Genomic DNA, 7,791 nt, shown 5'->3' with positions numbered 1-7,791 from the left:
TGATCTTCGGTCTGGGGACGCATCTCGAGGTAACACCGTCTTCATGGAAACTCCGGAAAAATTACAAATAATAAATAAAAAATACATAATTTCCGATTATACATTTGTAATAAAAATTAAATCTATTAAATTACAAAACGGTGATACAAGATCGCAATAATTACAACCGAATTGATATTCCCATACATTTCAGGTAATACCAATTAAAAACTAAGGCCATACTAAAGTAAAATTACATAATTCAAAAATTGTATAAAATAAAAATATGACAACCATAAATAAAATGGAGCGTTATAAAATGTATGAACATGCTTAATTTTATGCTAAATCGCCTTTTAAGAGCCAATATCGTATATTTTATCGGTTTTTATGGATTTGCGTGATTTAACTTATTAAAATCACAATAATTACATAAATTCATATTTATGTACAAGTTAATTACCCTAACCATATTAGGACTCAAAACTTTGTCTTCACTAATATTTTGACAATAACTCAACTTGATTTCTTAATATTGTTCATTATGGACCAAAAATACAAAATTATGCTATAAACTTCAAATTAAATTATAAAAATTTCAAATAATTCCAAAATTTGAAATTTAAACTCATGAACATTCTGGAAAAATACCATGACACTCATAATATTCAAAACTTAGGTTAAATATTTCGAAAAAATATCGAGAAAAACAATGTTGCGGTTTATCGGTTTTAACGAATATGACCATTAAAATATGAGAAAATTTATTTTCATCAACTTTTCATTTTTAGGTCTGAAATATATGATAAAATGCAATATGTGACGTTTTTTTTTAGTCATGAAATATGTTTTAGCATTATATACTAAATAAAGTCACTATTTATTTAATTTTTACTCAAAAATTCATAGATCATGCTAAAGGAGTCCAATACCTCTAATATTTTTATACACACTGATTAAAAATACATGCGACAACATATTAAATTTCCATGACCAGATTCGAAACATAACTGATATTAACCTAATAAACCCTTTAAATTCGATTTAAGCTTATAAAATCCATATTTCATACAAAATAACTTAGTTTATCACGATATTTAACATGCCATCAGTAGATAATATATGTGAAAGCATATCCAAAAACCACTAAAAAATTCGAAGTTTAGCTATTTTTCGTCCAAAAATGACATTTTTATCATAAAAATCACATTTTAATGCCAATAATATATAAAATGAACAATAAAATCCATAAATGAACAAAAATATCCCAAATACATTTTAGGACCAGAAACTTTAACATGCAAAGTGATTTCGTGATATATCATAATAAACACAAAATTACAAGTTTTATTTGTTAATAAGATTAACTCGTAAAAACACTAAACCGATTTGCATGCAAACAACCTAAGGCTCTTGATACCACTTGTTGGGATTCATTAATCTCATTAGTATACAAGATCTTATGCATGCAAACATAAAACAAAGTAGAGAAGAAATCGTCACTTCTTACATTGGTGTTTCGGATTTTGGGCACCAACAAGATCTTCTACTTGTTAGTTCTTGAGCTTTCCAACAATGGATGAACTAAGATTCAAATTAGAATCTCTCCCAAAATTTTATACCCAAGGAACACCCTTAATAACTAATATTATTATGAACTAGTAATAATACTAATCTTACTTAAAATTTGGATACAAAAATGGTATTTTGTTCTCTTGTATTTTCAACCAAGAGAGAAGAATTTTGTGAGTTTTATTTCTCTAAAGTTTTTCACAAAAGTAGAGAGTTGATTAATTTTTCTAACACTAGAAAAATAGATGATGAAGAAGTGAATAATTATATGAAAAACTTTTGCCATTTTTCATGCTAAAAACCGGTTGGGGGAAGTATAGTGGCCAATGCATGGAATAATTGCTCTTCTCAAAAGTAATAGGGTTGCATGGCTACAACTAGAGTACAATCATTGTGTTTCCCTTATTTAAAATAATTAACACAATTTAACTCTAATACTCCCTCCATTTCGGCACACACAACATAAAATGGAAGGTCCATTTTATATTGTCATTTGTCAATTTTGTCATCTGTCACATGTTACATGACATGTTACACTATAATGTATTTTTAACATATTATCAACATATTAATAAAATATGTCACATACAAAATTAAACTAGTAATTCTTGATTACTTGTACCAAAATGGTTTATCAAATTATAAATTACAATGTCTTGTATTTATAATAAATTATTCATTCAATTTCAATTGTTTCGTAAACAATAATTTTATCTAAGTAATAAAACAATTTGATTAATTAGTACGTATCTTATTTAATCGAATTACAATGAGACACGTTAATTTTACACACCAAATCATCCGTCAATTTTAAGCAATTTAATTAACTCGTATCGGCATATGATTAATTAAATAATCAATTAAGAGTATTTCCCTATAGGTATGACCTAAGGGGATCAACTAATCACCACCGTCGCACGACAGTAATGTCAAACTCTAGTCAGCCAATCATTACCGATATGTGTGGACCAGTTGACTGTAAAATATTACTTCCCAAATGTATTCTTAAATATGAGATTTAAACATGTGATCATTACGATCGACAGTTGTGATCGCATTATTATCGGAGGACACTTATTCCAACAGTTAATCTTCATTTTAGGGACTTAATCGTCATTTAAGCCCTTAGTTAACATAATACTTGTACTTAGTATAAATACACTCTTGTAATAGAAGGTTGGCATCAAGCCATTAGAGTAGATTAGACATCAATTAGCTTAATTACATATTAATCCTTCCTTAATTATTGTTCAAAAACTCTAGATCTAGTTGGGTAATTTGAAGATTATTTTGGGGATTATTGGTGAATTGACAACTCTTCATCATCAATTAAGTTTTCTTCTATTATTCTTTGCATTCTATTTTGTTCATCCTAAGTTGGGACATTTTTCTTACTCTCTACTTAATCCTTGTTTATTGTTTTTACTCTTTAATCACACTACGCCAAATTTGGCAATCAATAAGGAGCGTATCAAAACGGTTTAATGTATTTAATAACGACACTTAGATTACCGTTTTCCAAATATTGGCGGAAACTTGGACCGCGATAATGAGAATAACGATTTCCCACGAAAACCGTTGTTATTATAATGTGACAACGGCTGATTAACAAACTGTTATCAAAAACATTTAACGGTTTCCAAAAGCTCGTTATAAAATCTCTCTTATCAACGGTTGTTAGACAACCATTACCAGTTTAAGAAAATGGCATTTCAAAAACCATTACTAAATTAACACCAGCAACGGTTTGTGGTACCCGTTATTATGTTATAGATAGAGGTTTCTTGTAACCGTTATCATTTTCTATTATGAAAGAACGGTTTTTCAATTCAATCGTTGTCACTATTTGATTAGATTTCTTAGTTTGACCACTGCATGTAAAACTTTATCAGAACTTTAATAAATATTCAATTTGACCAATAATATTCAATTTGACTAAAATAATTCTATAAATATGTCTTCATAATGTTTTAGGTCAAAATCTAAATTATCAAACATTTACTCTTTAGTTTCTTTCTAAATTTCTCTCTAAAAAAAATATGGCTAGTGTATCAGAGCTATAATCACATTCTCGTTACGCACAGCCTTTTCCTTGCATTCTCCATAATCTCCCGGTTCGTTATGATGTGAATGGAAAGGGTTTAAACCCCAATTTTGGGTGGTTAACGCAAATGCTTCATGACTCCGGTTTCACTGCGGTTAAAAAAGTGTACCCTGTGTCTACAAACAAGCAAGGTTCTATAGGCTTTGCTTTTATCGAGTTTGACGAAGCCAACTGCCATGATAGTTTTCGTCAGGCAAGAAAATTAGGGGCTAGATTTGCAGGGGAAAGAAGACTTCTATTCAGATGCTAGACAAAAGGGCCCTTATCTATAGGTTGCGACCCATGTTGATCATCTTCTGCTGAGACATTACAGGAGGCATCCCATTCTTGCCCCTGTGCCTATGTCATGGGGGAAAGAGGTCATTCCACCTGCGCTGCCCGTTGATGATAAAGAGTCGATCTACGACTTCATTTATGCCGAAATTGGGCATGAAGACTATCCTAATACTTCATCAGATTCTAATTAAGTCTTTAATTATTATCTGGCATTATGAGTTGTATTTGGATTATGGTGGTTCTTTAAATTAAAGTTTAATTATTTATGTTATTTGTTACGTTTTTTGTTACCCCAGCCTCTGGAATTCAGAGACAATATCACCAGAAAAATTCTTGTGTCCTCCGAGAATATGGTACTCCTTACACTCAAAGGCAATCCACCAAATAAAATATTATAATGACTAACTTTCTACTTATATAATAATAATAAAAAAAGAATGGAAACGGTATAATAAGATAAAAAGAATTGGAACCGTTATAATAATAACAAGACAAAATGGTAACAGTTCTTTGTTAAGCCGTTATCATATTACATATATCAACAACGGTTATTTTAAAGTCGTTGTCATATTACACCAATTAACAACGGTGTTTCTTAAAACCGTTGTAAAAACAGATCCACTATGAAAACTGAAAAATTTGTGGTTTTAGTTTACCAATGCATGCCCTATTATTATTGGTTGTTTGACCATTATTCACCTCATGCATGCATGCACAATTACAACGGTTCTTATAAGAGCCGTCTTAGATTATGCAACTCTAAAAATAAATAAAATTTCAAAGGTATTAATAATAGAATGACTGATGGTGAACAAGTCATCTTTGTCGTCGTCGTCGTCATTAATCTTTATAGCTTAAAAAAGGTAATCTCATTTTCATAGCTACTGGCTTATGTATGGGTCGTACTTGGATGATTGATGGTGAAATTGGTGATCCCACTTATAATGATGGAATTGCTGAATTTTACAATTTCGTTAGTGAAAATTTCATCTCCACACATCAATCCCCTGCCCTTGTAATAGATGTGGTAATATTAGGGTTTTGCCTATCCCAGATGTTAAATACACTTAGAAAAGAATAGTCTCAGTAGAGATTATAGGCATTGGATTTTTCATGGATAATTAGAGGATGAGGATGGGGAATCTGATGTAGAGGTAAATAATCATACACCTGAAGCTGCTAGTTTAGATATAAGGGATAAAGGATATGATGTGTGTGTAAACAATCGTTCACCTACACCTGAAGTTGTTTTAGGTGAGAAGTTTGCTGAAGAAGATGGATTAGATGATTTTGAAGCTACCGGTGATGGGGAAATAAATGATGATGATTTAATTGAGAAGTTGTGTCAATCTGAAATGCCTTTATTTACTTGTTGTAAGAAGAATACCAAATTATCCGCGGTGGTAAAGTTATATAACTTGAAGGGGGCAAATGGGTGGAGTGATAAGAGTTTTACAGATCTTCTAGCTTTGCTATGTGACATGCTTTCTGACGGTAATGTTCTTCCGAGTCGAACATATGAGGCTAAAAAAATGATTAGAGAATTGGGCATGGAATATGAGAAAATACATGCTCCCAATGACTGTATATTGTACCGTAAAGATTATGAGAAATTATCATATCGTCCGCGTTGCTCTATATGGCGTTATAAGACTAAGGAAGCGATCCCAGCTAAGGTGTTGTGGTATTTTCCAATAATACCAAGATTCATAAGGATTTATTTGAATGAAGAAGATGCAAGAATGTTGACTTGGCATAATAGTGGAAGGATTGAAGATGGAAAGTTAAGACACTTAGCGGATGGTCAACAGTGGATAGAGTTTGACGCTAAATATCCTGACTTCGCCAAAGAAGTAAGGAACTTGCGTCTAGCGCTCTCCACAGATGGAATGAACCCTCATGGAAACATGAGTACCTAACACAGTACTTGGCCAGTTGTGTTAGCCATCTATAATTTGCCTCCATGGGTTTGCATGAAACGAAAGTATCTGATGTTGTCTTTGTTGATATCTGGCCCTCGACAACCTGGAAATGACATAGATGTGTATTTGGAACCACTTCTAGATGATCTGAAGATTATGTGGGAAAGAGGGATACCGGTGTTTGATGGTTATAAGAAGGAAAGTTTCAATCTGAGAGCTATGTTATTGTGTACAATAACTGACTTTCCGGCGTACGACGATCTTTCTGGACATACTGTACATGGGAAAGAGGCTTGCCCATTGTGTGGGGAGGATATTGAATCAGAATATTTCAGGCATTCTCGCAAGCATGTGTACAGGGGAAATCATCGATTGTTATTCCCTGATCATCATTATCGTAAGCTTCACAAGGCGTGTAATGGGTGTCCTGAGCAATATGGGAGTCCTCAAATTTTGTATGGTTAGGAAGTGTATGAGAAAGTGAAAAATATTGAGATAACATTTGGGAAGAAGGGACCTAAGTTGTCTACTCGTGGTTATAAAAAAAATCTATATTTTTACCAAACCTCCGTACTGGCATGACCTCCCGGTTAGACAATGCCTAGACTTTATGCACATTGAAAAGAACGTTTGTGATAATATAATCAATACTCTGCTGAATGTTCTGGGTAGGACAAAAGACAACATGGCATCTAGGGATGATATGGTTGAGATGGGTATTAGGCCCGAGCTGGCAGCTAAAACAAAAGGAAATCGGACTTTTTTGCCGCCTGCAGCTCATACTCATTCAAAAAAAGGAGAAAAAAGAGTTTTGTGAATGCTTGCATGGTATTAAGGTGCAGAGGGCTATTCATCTAATATTAGAAACCTTGTTTCGTTGCAGAACCTAAAACTTACTGGTTTAAAGTCACATGACTATCATACATTGATGCAACAACAACTAGCTATGGTCGTTCGTTCCATTCTACCTCCAAAGGTTCGACATGCTATAATTAGATTTTGCTATTTCTTCAAATCAATCAACACTAAAGCCATTGATCCCAATGAAATGGAAACTTTGCAGGATATCCTCGTCACCAGTCTTTGTCAGTTTGAAATGTATTTTCCTCCCTCATTTTTCACTATCATGGTTCATTTGACTTTCCATCTAGTCCGGGAGGTTTTGTATCTTGGGCCAGTGTATTTGAGATATCAGTAACCATTCGAACGATTGATGAAAGTTTACAAGGATTACACGTCTAATAGGAATCGTCTAGAGGGGTGTATTACTGAGCGAGCAATTATCGATGAAGTTCTTTCGTATTATTACACGTACCTCTCCTTGGATGAGTTAATTGGAGCTCCTACGAATCGTCATAGTGACTAGATGAATGGAAAACGTGTAAGGGGTCGTGTTTCCAAGGATATTTCATCTGACATACGACATAGAGCTCATGCATATGTTCTTTTTAACGATGATTATATCCAGCCTTACAGTATAGAACACCAGCGTTACCTTAAGGAAAAACACCCTCATAAGAACGAAATGTGGTATGCAAATGAGCATTACAAGCAATTTAGTGAGTGGTTTAAGGATACCATTTACGATGATGACAACCCAATTGATGATTTATCACCTAGCCTACGACATCTCACTTTCTGTCCTGATGCTCGTGCAACTTTTTATAGCGGGTATGCGATCAATGGGTACACTTTCTAAACCTGCATTCAAGATGAGGCGAGCACAATGCAAAACTGTGAAGTTTGCGTAGATTCTGAGGCAATATACTTTGCTAGTTCAAAGGATAAAAATCCTATTTTGGGTACAATGCAATATTATGGAGTTATTCAAGAGATATTGGTTTTAGACTACATGGATTTCGAGATACCTCTATTTCGGTGCAAGTGGGTTGACAACAACAATGGTGTTAGAAAGGATGATTTAGTATTCACATTAGT

Source organism: Silene latifolia, chromosome Y (assembly GCF_048544455.1).
Source record: "Silene latifolia isolate original U9 population chromosome Y, ASM4854445v1, whole genome shotgun sequence".
Classification (NCBI taxonomy): Eukaryota; Viridiplantae; Streptophyta; class Magnoliopsida; order Caryophyllales; family Caryophyllaceae; genus Silene; species Silene latifolia.
This window is presented reverse-complemented; position numbering follows the sequence as displayed.